Source organism: Gambusia affinis, linkage group LG09 (genome assembly GCF_019740435.1).
Source record: "Gambusia affinis linkage group LG09, SWU_Gaff_1.0, whole genome shotgun sequence".
NCBI classification, from domain to species: Eukaryota; Metazoa; Chordata; class Actinopteri; order Cyprinodontiformes; family Poeciliidae; genus Gambusia; species Gambusia affinis.
Genome location: NC_057876.1, coordinates 23,324,825 through 23,339,644, shown reverse-complemented (window position 1 = coordinate 23,339,644; position 14,820 = coordinate 23,324,825). Strand labels below are relative to the sequence as shown.

General features: G+C 38.8%; 1 long non-coding RNA gene across 2 annotated transcripts in view; it reads left to right on the top strand.

The window, feature by feature from the left end:
* Window positions 1-14,820, top strand: part of LOC122837355 — a 60,762-nt gene that overhangs the window by 26,060 nt on the left and 19,882 nt on the right. For both annotated transcript variants that reach the window (XR_006371761.1, XR_006371762.1), the window contains exon 4: window positions 2,780-2,926. This is a non-coding gene — a long non-coding RNA (uncharacterized LOC122837355). The remainder of the gene's footprint in view (window positions 1-2,779; window positions 2,927-14,820) is intronic.

The window sequence follows — 14,820 nt, the reverse complement described above, 5'->3', positions numbered from 1 at the left end:
GAAAACAGTTTATTAGTAAAATAACTTGCTAAAGTATTAAACAACTACTAAAATAAAAATATTTTTCCAGATGTTTTGATGTGTATTTCCATCATGACGAAGTAGAGATCTGATATTAATATCTATATTGGTGCCAATATAAAAAAAATCCACATCAAGTATCAGTTACAACACACAATCTATAAGGGCAGATCTATGTCATGCTGTACGTATTTTATATTCCTAATTGAAGTTTTTTAACATTTGAAAGGTTTGTTACGGTTTATTTTTACAACTGCACTGACTGAACAAACTAAATTTGAGTAGTTTTTACACATTTGACCAAGCTTGTGAAGCTGTTGGTGTATTTAAGTTTGCTCTACTGGTGCAGAATTATCAAATAAACTTGTAATTCAGAACATTTATGTCTGTATTTTTTTTAAAAGAGATAATTTGAGTCAGTTTTTTTCCTGTCTCATATCGTTACTCTACGTAACAGCCACACAACAACAAAGTGTCTTCAGTCAAAACCTTCAGATTCGTTGCAATGTAGACGTGTGTTATATACATTACAGCAACATTTAATTTCCTTTTGCAATTAATAAACTGATTATGTACTGATATTTATATAACCATTCAATATATTATGATGATTTTTCTCTTACAGGTAATGGAAACATGACATTTAAAATTAAAATATTACATCAGACTATTAGAAAACATTTTCAATACAAAAATATAGCCCTAATGAAAACTATGTTTAATTTCTGCTTAGAGGTTGTCCTTTCACAGTATCAAGTACTAAAAGTACCAAATGAGATTTATTGGAAAGCATATTCTAAAAAGTGTTGCATGCGTTTATATTCCACACTTTTTAGATTTCTTTTGGGAAAAACTTTTAAAGTTATAATTTGTGTTGCTCATAAAATCCAAAATAAATCAGGTTAAAGTTCACGGTTGTAGCATAACAAAATGTCAAGTTTAATGGTTATGAAACCTTTTGGAAGTTATTTCAGATTTCTATCAAATGTTACACTCTGGTTAGAAAAATTATGAGACCACATTTTCAATTTCATCGAAACTTCAAAATAACCCTCGAACAATGGCACAAACTAAACGCTTTCAGGGAAATATGAAAGAATATTTTTTTTAAGATGTAACATTTGGTTTAATGGAGGAGTCTGATGGCTATTTTATTGTTCGACCCATGTACAGATTGAACATACTGTACACAACTTAGCTATGATGTGGCTTCTCCTCATCAATCACGCCCACGTCTCTGTTTCATACCGTGTCAGCGGTGCCGGCCTTCTGGTTTATCCCGGCTCAGCTTTTAATGCAAAGGTCATCCATTAAGGTGTTTGACTCTGACGGTGTGTTTACTTTGCCACAGCAGGTGTGTGTGAATATGAGACTTGTCAAATATGAGTCAGGATTAACGTGGCTTTTGTCCCAAATAGAGCAAATACAAATCGCACGAACGACTTGAAACGGGACGAATCTGATTTATTTTTTCTTTCTTTCTCTGGTTCCTCTGACATTTTCTTCGGTTAGAGATCATCAAGCTTTTCTTGAACTTGTTTTTGCTTGTAAATGTGGTTGCAGAAAACCACAAAAGGGCACACACTGGTAGTTCGCAGCAGGATTAAGCAACTTCTTTGCGAGTAAGTCGTGATGGCAAATAGATGGAAACATTCGGTTTTGATGTGAAACCTATTGACTCACTCTAGTGTGAAACATCTATCTGCTGCAGATGGTCTTTTTCTGCACCACATGTTTGTCTATGAACACTGGAGCATGGAGAGCTGTTTGAAATTTGCTAAGATATAGATTTTTTTTTACCCTTCCAGGGTCTCCTGTAAAAATTGGGCCAAGTGTATGTGAGCTGGTGTATGTGCTGTTCTTCAGGCATTATGTGGAGTGTATGGGACCTCTGCTAGACAATGCAGAGCTGAGGGGGGCAAAGACTTAGAAGATTAGGCCTCTCATCTAGGCCACAGATATTGATTAGTGTACGCTGAGGACAGTGAAAGGGAACACGGATTGACAGATAAACAATGGCCATGTGGTGACTGTAGTCCATCAGAGACCCTCTGATCACATCTCACTGTTCATTCTGCAACACAAACCCACATCTGATGGCAATTTGATGAAAATACGCTTTGTGACTTGAGAAAAAAACAGTTTGAGTCTGTGTTTGAATCTGAGAGAAGATTAATGTTTTTGGCCAAGTTTGGGGCACTTTTTTGAACTTTTGCCTGAGTGTGTGGGTGTGTGTGTGTGGTTTTTGGGGATCGTATCCCTGGGAACGTGGGGGGAGGTGGAAGACGCTCGGCTACGGGTCAGTCGTGACTGACTCTGTCACTTATTGATTAGTTGCCATGGAGAGTTAGTCGGGCCATCTCTCTTGGAGGTGTGTCCCCAAGGGCCAGCGGCGGTTTCCAGATGAGCCTGTGGAGGCTTAGTACACTGGGGGTTCAGTGTGTGTGTGTGTTATAAACCCTCACTAATTCTCATTCACAGTTCCTTCATCTTCTTCCATATTGTGACCTCATATTTTTATTGATACACTGACTTTGCATCCCGTCTCTACTATTCCATGTTGGAAAATCTCAGAGAGAAAAATTGTTTTTTCACACACACACACACACACACAGCTACTCCCAGGGGATCTGCAATAAAGAGGATTGTAAATAAATTGTCCAAACTTATTGAGCTGTGAAATCCACCTCATATCCCCTGGATTTGCCTGTTCCTGTGATCCCCAGTCATCCCTGTTTTTGTGCTTTTCCCTTCCAAGGTTTACGAAGGAAGAGGAAGATGGAGGGAGAGGACGTCTTGGAGCCAGTCATCCACCTGCAGTAGCTTACGACACTGACTGCACAGCAGGAGGAGACAGTGATGGTGCTGAACTTCACACCTAACATTCAGATTGAAAACAAAACAGGTAGAGAACAAGTTAGAAGACAAATTGAACTGTCAAAGATAAGGAGGCCCAAGTAAGATAGTGTTAGTAATGGATAGTTGTAATCCTTCTATGCCTGTATCATTTCTTATAACTTCAGCTAAGATTTTTAAAGTCAAAATCACTTAATTTATAATGGAAAACCATGGAAATGGCAACAGATTAGAACGATTCTAACGTCACTTTCTTCAATGATGGTAAAAAGATTGAAAGAGTGACTAAGCATTGATTCTCAAAGTTCAGATTTTGATCCTGATCCCAAACGCTGCTATTGCAACAAGACTCATCATTAGTTATTACAGCATTGCATTAATGCAAATTAAAATGAATTGATAAGTTCTCTGTTTAGGACAAAGGAGAATAGCATTTTCTTTAAATTAGATCCACACCTAGTGCATTTTTTATTTGCAAGGTCGCCAAGAATCCTCAGGTTTGATATCTTTGATTTATCCAAGAAAAACTAAGAGAAAAAAAGTACCACTATCTCTTCAAATCAATGATTTTGGCAAACAAAATGTTTATAACCAGAAATTAAACAAAAACAGATTGTTCAAAATTAGCCTTAAAACCAAAGCGGGAGAGTCTGAGCACATCTGGAAAAAACTGATGCTGTTTATTGAGAAGGATTTTCCAAGAGCTTCTTCCCCTTCAAAATAAAAATAAAAATAAAAATTATTCAACTAGTTATGTAGAACACAACCTCACTATTAAGGACCATGCATCATTAATTTAATAGTTAAAATCTAAAGCTGGCATCGAAACAGTTTTTATTTGCCTTTTGTAACATGTGGCATTTTTAACCAATGCAAAACAACAAAAACATGCTTTACAAAAAGATTAAATTGATACCATAGAAATACCTATTGAACTTTTATGCATTAACTGCATCTCACTGAGGGCAGAGAGGGCATTTTTACACTCGGTTTACTCTGTACAAAAGTAATTTGTGCCTCAGTTGTTTCAATGTTATTGTCTTTCTTATTCTTGTGAGACAAAAACCACATTAATTGAGTTGATACTTTTTAACACCTAATGTGTCATGTTTGATTCTGACATCTATAGTTCTTTAGGAAAGTCTGTGATTTCTTAGAAGACCTGTTGGATCTTCTCTTATGCTTTTCCTCTGGCCACACACACATCCTCAGGGAATAGTTTTAATCAACTAAAAACTAATTTGCTTGACATGGTAACAGGAAACAAAACGCAACACTCATTATTCTGTCTAGAAATTATTACATTAAATGCCCTGCAGAAACTTCTAGTGAAAATCTCTCTCAGTTGTGATACTTAACTTATGTGGATATTTTTTGTGGGTCAGAGCATCTTTTAGAGAATTTCTGCCATGTCTTTTTTTAAAAAGCATGTAGTCGATACTGTGTTGGTTGGGAAGAGACGACAATGCTTAGGATACAAAATATAATAGAAATTCAGGTGATGATTATTATTGTGCTAAAATCATCAATTAAACAGTTTTGTCATTAAGTTTTTATTGGAGTATTGTTCCCTGTATTAGACTTTCAATTGGCTGGCTTCGATTCCTGTAAAATTAGCCCTCATTAAGCTTTTGTGTAACAATAAAAGAGATGGTTATCGTCACAATGAATTGACTGTATGCGTAAAGTCTTATTTCTTTTGCTTTGTGAGCTTTAAAGGGTGATGAGAGATTTGCTCATTAATGTTTTCTAAACCTTTAATCTTACCCAGAAACCTGATTTGGACCTTTCAACGGGAAGTTTGACAACCTTTTGTGTTATGTAAAAACAGTTCTATCAAACAGTTAACGATCCCAAATGAAGTTTTTGAATGCATGCAAAAGAGCAAAACCTATTTCCAGGTACAAAGACTCTCCTGCAATTTAGAGCAATGAAATTGTGTGATGAAATGGTTAATTCCTAAGACATAGAGTAAGAATTATTGCAATCTACCTCATACTTAAACAAAATATCCCAATACGATGACAGTATAGCATAACTTCTTCACAATAAATCAAAGTTGGAAGAGTTCACAATTCTTTAAACCTTCTCCTCCTTTACAAGGATATGCGCACAAACTTCTTATGCCCGAAACTTGACGACGCCCCCCATCCCTCCTCGATGTCACACCTTGGGTGCATAAACATGCCTGCGCTCCACACATCACCCCACCCCGGGGGACCTGCATGGCTTTAGTGCCGCACTGTGACACCAATCAGGGGAGATGGCGGGCTCCTTTGTCATGCAAACACTACTCGCTTCTTGTCTTATTCAAATGTCTGCCCTCTCTTTTTCTCCTCTCTGTCGGCCTCTCATCCCCTCCACCTCTCCCAACTTCAGCCCCTCTCTCTCTCTCCCTCGCTCTTCTTCTCAAGTCCAAGTAAATCTTCTCGGAGAGAAGAGAGGGAGCCTCCGGGCCTGAGGCTGCTGAGGAAGGCCTCTCCCTCTTGGGGGTCAGTCTGTGCCTCAGTGCATGGGGCTGTTTCCAGGCCCAACCAAGTCTTATTTCATATTCAAATGTTACAATCAGGCCTCTGACCCACAGGGGGCTCTTTATGGTTGCGGCTCCAGGTCGCAGGGTCAAGATGGTGATTTAATAGCTCAGGCAGAGGTAAAGAGTGGGGGAGCAAACTGATTTAAGGGATGAATGAGTAATGAAAAAGCATTTTTCCTAAGTTGTCATGTAAATTTCAATCCTTATTCAATATGAGGCTCGCAGCACACAAGAGACCTTCCTCTCTGGCTTTCTAGTGGACTTCAGCCACTCAGAATTAAGAAAGTCTATTTTCTGCTTTCGCTCTTGACTTGTGCTTGGTGTAAACAGTAGCTGCTGGGGAGTCGGACGAGTCTAAGGATGGAGATAAAGGAGACGTTAAAGAGTCATCATGTTAGTATGGTGCCACTGTGTCTCAGATGTCCTCATACTCTTGAGTGGCCTGTTATTCCTGTCCCGGAGGGTGTGTTCCCAGCTCTGCAGCTCGAGTAACATAGGCAGGTTTGCGTGTTTGTGTATGTATGACAGAGAACCAGCTGGATTGGATGCGCTCTGCTCTACTATTCATGCAAAGAGAGGGATTTTTTTTTAGTCAACAGGTGATGGGAAAATTGAGATGCACAAAGATGTACCATGCAATATCATCACTGTCCTAAGCTAAAGGCCCAAGTGTTTTTTTTCTTGTCAAAAGTGATTTAGGCAAAAAAATAAATAAATGAATTAAATATCACTTTTGGCAAATAATTATTTAGGCAGATTTCTTTTTCTTAGGATCCATTGTCCCGATTTAGGTGGACAAAAACAAACTTAATTTTATCAGAGCAGAAGAAGTTTTATCATAAAATTGCTATTTATTTTCTAAAAAGGGAACAAGGATTGAAAATACAGCGAAAACATAATAAATACTGTGGGAAATGCACCTACTAGCTTAGAAAGATAAAAATACTGTCAAAAATTATATAACAAAATGTAGGCATAGCAATGTGCCGGTGTTTTTGACCCACTTAAAAAGCTGCATCATATGAGTTTGAAAACATTTCTTTGTCGTACCTGCTGCTAGCATATGCTTGTTCTAAATAAAAATTAGCACTTTCTTCTTTGATTTCCAATTTCCAATTTTGACTTCCAATGATTCACTTCCTGCTAAAGAGCAGGCGGTTGAAGAAAAATCCACAGAAATGCCGACCTGGCTATAAGCCGCATGGTTCAAACCGTGGGAAATAAGTAGCAGCTTATAGTCTGAAAAATACGGTAAGCTACTCCACTAAATATTACTGTCAGCAAGATAGTTCTGAGCAAGACAGCTCAGTAGTTCTGGTTGAATTAAGGGTTGACTCTGAAACAGTACAGAAAACACAAGATTTTTTAGGATTAAAAAAGACTATGATAGATGATTTCTTCTGATATAGTGGTATATATTCTAATATTAATATTTAAAATACGCAAAGATGCAAAATCTTACTACTCTGCTCAAACTTACAAAAATAGAATGCTAAATAACCTTCTGTTCCTTCATTTCAGTCTTTTTGAGCTCACATCTAACATTAAGTAAATTGGGAATTCCCAACAAACACTTTCTGTGCTCTGAAAAGAAGCTTAATTATGCTAGTTGGACTTTTCTGACATTTGTCCATCTGCATTCTTCTGCTAACGTTTTAGTTTGCAAAGAGAAAACAAAGGATCAGAAGGATGTAGTTGTGCAAAGGTTATCTAAGGGCGGAAGGGTCACATTATTTATATTCCATTGGCACAATGAAAACTGCCATCAAAAACTGAGGAAGCTGTAGGACAGAAGGGACAACGGTTCCCCCAAACTATTGAAAAGACAAGATAGACTTGAGTCAGGGAGGCTGCCAAGAGGTCAGCAGCACCGCTGCAGCTGTGGGAAGTCCAAACAAGCACGTTTTGTGCTCTAACGTTAATCACATGATGATTCATACCACCGGCAGGTGTAGATTAAAAATTATTTTTGTTCAACATAGATGTCTGTCTCTGATAAAAAATGAGATAGGCAACTCTCCAAAGATAATAAAACAATCCAAAGGTGTGTCAATTTTGCAAATAAAAAAAAAATCTATTTGGATAGACATCTATTTAAAAATATTTATTCTTTTCTCAGTAATCAATGAAACATCTTCACTTCTTTTTAAGTGCTGACCAAGAATTTCCACTGGTATTCTGAGAATTTATGTCTGGTGATGATGTCCACCTTCGTGATGTTGGAAGGCCTCTTTGCCATCACCCTAATATTTAAATCACTTCACAGATTCTCTTTACAGCTCAGGACACTAACTGCATCACACTAAAGTGGAAATATTACTTCCAGTGTGAAGGATTTTGTTGCTAAAATAAAAAAATATAAACTAGATTAACCTAAATCTTCAATGGAGTATTAGGGTCTCACTAAGAAAAAAATAAAACAAAATAAATTTATGAGAATAAAGCAATAATGTTACAAGAATAAACTTAGAGAAGAAAAAAGTCATAATGTTACAATAATAAAGTCATATCATGAGAGTAAACTCTTATGAGAATAAAGTAGAAATAACACAAGAATAAAGTTATAATATATATTGAAACAGTTTTTATTTGCCTTTTGTAACATGTGGCATGAGAAATTATGGACTTTTATGAAACCAAAATAACTTTAAGGCATGTCTCATTTTTAGATATTATTGACAGGAGTAAAATACAAAATTCTTTCTTTATAGAAGTTTATAAATTATAACAGACAGCTCCTTTTTCTTCCCAGAATAGTCTACTATGGCAAAGGTGCAAAATCATTTGCAACCAAATTATACATTACTTAATATAGAAAGGAGCATGTACAAAGTATCTTCATATTTCAAAAAGCAAAAACAGCAATAACAAATAAAAAGTCAGACAAAAGTATTAAAAACCACAATGAGAAAACTGAAATTAACATAAAAAACACATCCTAGAAAACACCCTTTCTGAGACCAAAATATAACATTTCAAAACATTACCAACACTAAAGATATACTTAATCAACTCAAACATAATCAAGATCATGCATAAATAGCAAACACATTTGTGAACAAGCAGTTTAATGCTGGAAGACACATGTTGATTGGTTTGTTGAACCCAGACTCATGTCGCTTAACTATTCATAATACATAATGATCAAAACATTTTCTTATTAATGACATCACTTGTTGATTTTGATTGGTTGTGCAGAGACATTATGGCATTTTATTAGAGAATATAGACCTTTGTATTCCCTTTTATCTTGTATTTTATTTCTTGCTGGTTTTTTTCACGTTTACAATTAGGTGGAATCCAAACCCAACCACTGTCCATAGTATGAACATAGTGCAACACTAACTAACAATTATTTACTTGAATGTCAGGGTAACTTTGATTGTTGAGGAGTTTAAATTGCTCTTTCAGATTCTATCTTCCTGAAATAACAAACTGTTCCTGTGTTTGACATTCAGTCCCACATTGCCCTGTCATGTGTCACTCTCTTGTTTTGATTTGCTTTGGATACACTTCTCTCTGAAACCTCAATGTAATGAATGGAAAGTATCTCTGGAGTGTGTACACGCGCATGATGAAATGAGTCAGAGGAGGGATTGTTTATTTCATATATCTTGTATGATGAGTATGCATATAGTGACATCAAAAAGTAGAACTCCCGTTTAATAGAAAGAAACCTCCAGCACATTAACTTACACAGTTCTTTAAAAATCCTGCAGTAACATTTAAAAACTACAAGTAAGGCAGGGCAATTTTATTTGGTTAGCACATTTTCAGTAACAAGGAAAATAAAACAAAAACTTTACACTGCAGTGGCAAAGCAAAGGAAAACGATGACAAGTTGATAAAACAGACTGCAGTTTTTGATGTCCGAGGTTTGACTAATTCAGAAGACCTGAAAAGTTTTAAAAGTTGGTACAGCAACAACAGGTCTTTAATGTGTTTTGGTGCTAAGCCGTTCTGTAATTTATAAACTAAGGACAGTATTTTAAAGTTTATTCCATGAGCTACAGCGAGTCAGACTTCAAAACTGGGGTGATGTGCTCTATCTTCCTGGTTTTAGTGAGAATATATCAGGATATTGCTGATCCAGCAATATCCTGGATCAGCTGCAACTGATTGATTTTTGAAGCAGCTGATTGATTTTTATAAGCAGACCTGTGAAGACACTGTTGCAGTAATCAATGCAACTAAAGCAAGATAAACGCATGAGTGAGTTTCTCTAGATGTTGCAGTGATATTAGTCATTTAATCCTGAAAATGTTCTTTAAGTGATAGAAGGCTGACTTTGTTATCGTCTTTGTGTGTCTCTGAAAGTTCAAATCACTTCGCCCAGATTTCTGGCCTGATTGGTAGTTTTTAGTTGTAATGACTTAAATTGTGTGCTGACTCTTGATCCTTCCTCTTTAGGTACAAAATAATTACCACATTTTCGTTTCTGTTCAGATGTAGAAATTTATGACACATCCACATATTGATTTTTTTTCCATGCATCTGCTCAGCTCTTGAATGGTTTCATAGTCACTTTGTGATGTTTGTGAACAAAATCACACACTCATAACTTTGCTGTGAATCTCCTTGGTATGTCGTAGTAAACTGTTCAGATACAAAACACAAAGAAGGAATTTATGTTCATTCCCATTTGATCCTAAAAGAAATACCTGCTGTTTGAGCATTTACTAGGAGTTTATTTATTTTTTGTGAAAGTTTCAGAGTTTGTAAAAACTTTGTCCCCCCATGGTTTCTTATTTCCTCAGCAGAAGCAGCGAACAGAAGACAAACATGTTCAGATTTGGATGTGGGGCCACTCTAGGGCAAGGTTTGGTAAGCCTCGGTAGGCACAGCTGTAGTGCTAAGTCATTACTGCTCCTCTGGTGCCTCAGAAGAAAAGTGCCGCTCCCGCCACATGGCCAGCTTGCCTCTCCCGTCTCCAGCCACACACTCTCCTGCAGGCCTGGCAGCACCAGGCAGCACCAATCACACTTTGCTCTCGTCTTAAATTTGGTAGAGCAAAACAGAGGTGTCACAGGGGAAATAGAGGACTTTGTTGGGGTCAGAGGGAAGGATGGATGGTGGTAGAGGTTAAACCAGGGTAGGGGGCTCTGTTCCTTTCCCTCTTATCTTCCGACTGACCATTCTTTTTCCCCTCCCAGGCCCTCCTCCTCCACTGCTCCCCTGTATTCCCTTTTGTGGCCTGTGCACCTGCAGCCCTTGAGTCTGGGCAATAAAGCTGAAGGATTTGTCTACTGGAGGTTGGAAGGAAAAGTAGGGGGGGGGATCATTAGACAGCATGGGAAACACAAAAGCAACAGGTTCAAACTGTGGCTGTTATTATGGTGCCATTTAATATTCAGAGCGGTGGTCTTGACGTGATGCCGTTTGACATAGTAAGAGCAAATTTAAGGAGATTTACACTTTGTTTGGGGTTGTGTCATAATGAATCAGTCTGATAATAATGCCTCATGCTTTCAGACTACTAAAGGGACCTCATATATGTAAAATGAGCAAATTGATTCTGTTCTGTGAAGGCTTCTTGTCTGCTAAATGTTAAAGGATGGTGTTATGTATTTCCCAGGCACATAAGTACAATTTTATCGCACAATGAAGTAACTGTAAGCTTCAGTTGTTGTAAAAATGTTTTACATGCCAAATTTAACTTAAAAGAAATTTTACTTTGCAATGTAACACTTTGAAATTGGCACTTGTCTCTTTAAGAAGCTCCTGCTCCTTCCGATACTCCTCCTTCAGCACATCATCACAATGTTCATCCATTATGCCGTTTACAGACGTTCTTAGGGGCGTTGCACTGAGAAGTAGTTTGTATGATAAGCTCAGCAGACTCGGAGTTCCACCAGGTGTTTGCTAATTGCTGCAGCTAGTCTGGAGGAGCTGAGTGGAGAAGGTGTGGGGGAGGGGTGCTCAGAAGAAATTTGACGTGAAACCTCCCCTTTAACCTTTTCACTTAGAATTGATTAAATGCAATTTCTGCAAATTTGCAGAACACAAGTTGCTACATTTTTTTCTTAAATTTAAGTAACACTTCAAAATGGGGAAACAATGAAAATGTTTATGGACCTCAAAATCAAATAAGCGTCTAGTTTTAAACCATTTATGTTTCTGCAACCTCTGTGGAACTGTTGTAGACTGGTTCTGCCACTATTAAAGTGTTTTGTTTACTGTTCCCAGTTAGGTTTGGTTTTGGTTTCTCCTTTGCTTCCTTGGATGTTTTACACCCATCGCCAAACAAAACTGAAAGTGCTGAGGAGCAAATATTTATTTTAAAAATCTGAAAATCAAATTGATGAGTGAATCAAGAGATTTAAAAGTTTCTGTTGATAACTATTGATAAAATATTCAATATTGTCATTACTTAGTAAAATATTCATATCCCATTAAATGTATTAAATGCAGTTAAATGCAGACTTTAATGTATTGAGATTTTACATGATAAACCAATGTAAAATAATGGAACTTCACATTTGCATCCTTGATTTGTAGGTACCTCCTTTCCCAGAGAAAGTAGAGTTTGGTTATCAAACAATCTTCCAAAATTGGAAGATTTCTAAGAGTGCAGTTGAGTTCATCATCCAAACCAGGAAACAGTTTGGCACAACTGCAAACCACAGATAAGTGGCAACTCTGGAGTAGCTGCAGAGATCCACATGTCAGCAGGAAGAATCTGTTGAATGAAAAACTTTATTATTGCTTTCTAAATTTTGACTTTATTGGTCAGGATTGATCAAAATGATGAAAGGAGCTAACATCAAGGAAGAAAACCTGGTAGATGTTTTCAAAGAGTTGAAACTGGGGCAGAGCTTCTCCTTCCAGCAGGACAACGACTAAACATGCAGCCAGAGCCAAATCAAAGGTTTTGGGTGTGTAATTATTTTCTCCAATCTGAGGCATCTTGAGTCATTTTGTAGTGAAGGATGGCAAATATTTTTGATTCTCCACATTGCAAACATTGTTGCTGCTATATATTCCATTTAATCCTTACACATAAAAAAGCAACACTATCTTTTTCTTTCCTCTTCTCAATTATGTGTCACATCGAGGTTGGAGATTCTAGCAGGACAAAATATGGAAAGGTTCAAGAGTTGCAAACAATTTTGCAAAGCACTCTATATGGTGCTAGTTATAAAATCCACTAAGTCTGCTAGAAAACAAACAAAAAAAAATTAAGCAAACGTAAATTAGTTGTTTTTTAAGGATGTGTCGATATAGTTAAAATGTTTTGCAGAGTTTCTTTTCATTTCCCCACCTGTTGTAATGTTATGTTCAGTCATGTAGAACTTTTCTCTCACCAGTTGCATGCCAGACCCCCCACATTGTAAATGTTCGCAAAGGGAAAAAAGATTCAGCTCTTTCAGGGAGCGGCCATGAAGGCAGAGGAAATCACTCTAAACGGTCTTAATTCTGCTATTAGACGAGAGCGAGCGCTGTGGGGATTGGCTGGCCCTGCGCTCCATATTCACAGAAGCAGGATGAGGCTGAGAAGCCCGCTGAGAAAATGGTGTCGTAATCAGAAGCCGGCAGTTCTGCCTGATCAGGTACACTAGCCCCTCTTCTCGTTTCCTCACTCCCCTCTTCCTCCTCCTCTTCTTCTTACTCTTCGTCCTCACCCCCAACCCCTTGTAATTTTTTCCTCCCTGAGCCTTGCCCCGTGAGGAGATCCTAATAAGAGTTTGGATGCGCTGTGCTCTTCTTATGTGAAGGCCTGGCAGGAGGGAACGGAGATGAGGCCTTAAAGTTGCAGGGAGGTGGTATGTGTTTAATCTGGAGGTATATGGAGCTGTGATGGTGGGATGATGGGGGCTTGTTTTTTTGTTCCCACATTTGATTATTCAGGTTGGCTGAACTACATTCTAAACCCATAAAATTCGTATCCCCTCTGGGGAACCATTTGCATATATTTCAGTGCCCCCTCCCTCACGTCCCAATTCCCCCCTTTTATTTCTCAGAAAGTGAAAGAGAGGGCGAAGCAACCAGGCCTGTCTAGGCTTTAAGATGTCACCGTGGTGTGAAATATGGGCGAACAAGCAGGGTCTTTGAAACCCAAACTAACCCCCCACCTGCCTCTAAGCTTCTGCCACACACACACACACACACACACACACACACACACACCCACACCTACACACACACACACACACGCACACGCCCACGCACACACACGCACACACACCCCTACACCCTCACGCACTCACACCAACACAGACACACACAACTAGTTGCTTCCTTATACTGGAATTAAATTTTAAGTCTGTGCAAAGTCATACAAGCTCTGCAGCTTCAGGCACACAGCATTACTGCTTATTTGCTTTGGGCATTTCTCTTTCAATCACTTCAGATATGTAGAGGATTCCCTTTTTCAGGTTTTGCCCATACATCTGTTTGCAAAATACCTTATTCCATTACATGTCAAAATAAAAGGAGTCATTATAAAGCCAGGGCAAACTGCTGCAGGCTAGGAAGAGTACCTAATCTCTGGTAAACAAAGCAGCAATGCCTCGCTCTGTAAGTATGCCAGATCCACTCTTACCGTTGACGATGTAGGGGGGATTATTTCTCAAACAAAAATGATCTGAAGCCAGGTCTTAAAATTCCTCTTAGGATGTGTGCCCAGCAGCAGCGAAAAGAAGGGAACACACATGTAGCTGTTCAGGCAGGAAAAGCGAGCCAATGAATTGCCAGTCAGCCATAAGAGACACCTGTTCATTTGTCTGGCTGGTGAGGTCGACGTTTTTGTTTTTCGCCGTGCCAACAGGCCCACTGGCTCTACTTTTACTGCCCATCTGTACGGATGGGTGAAGTTGGACGCCGGTCTTTGAAAGAGGCATAGAGCAGGGGGCGGTGGTTGGTACTTGATGGCATTTTGGTCACATGGGGTGAGTTGCTGTCATCCTTTAACCTTCCCCCCTGGACCCCTTTTCCTCTCCCTCCCGTGCCCACTCCCTAGTGCACAGGCAGAATGCAGTGTCAGGAGGGTGAGCACTGAGCGCCCATTGTGTGTGCTAACCAAAGCGGAATGCCCGGGTGACAAAAGGGGGAGGAGTGGGCTCAAGGCACACAAAGCTAGGGGGAGGAGAGGGAAGGAGGGGAGAGAGAAGGGGGTGGAAGAAGAGAGGGGGCAATCTGCTGGGGGCTAAATAGACCCACTCTGCCCCCAAAACTCTAGGCACCCTAAAAGTCTTCCCTCACCTCCCCCATTGCCTCCATTAGCCCCTGGGTGTACAGTACACACTCTTATTGGAAGCAGCTCTTAAGTTCCTAGTACTGTGAAAACAAAGAGAACCACCGACAATGAAACCTTCAAACTATTAAGTGTTGGGTTAGGTGTTATGAGTCATGCCCTGAAGAACCAAAACAGGATCCATTTGGAAACCGTAGTCATGGTTTCCAGTCGCTCG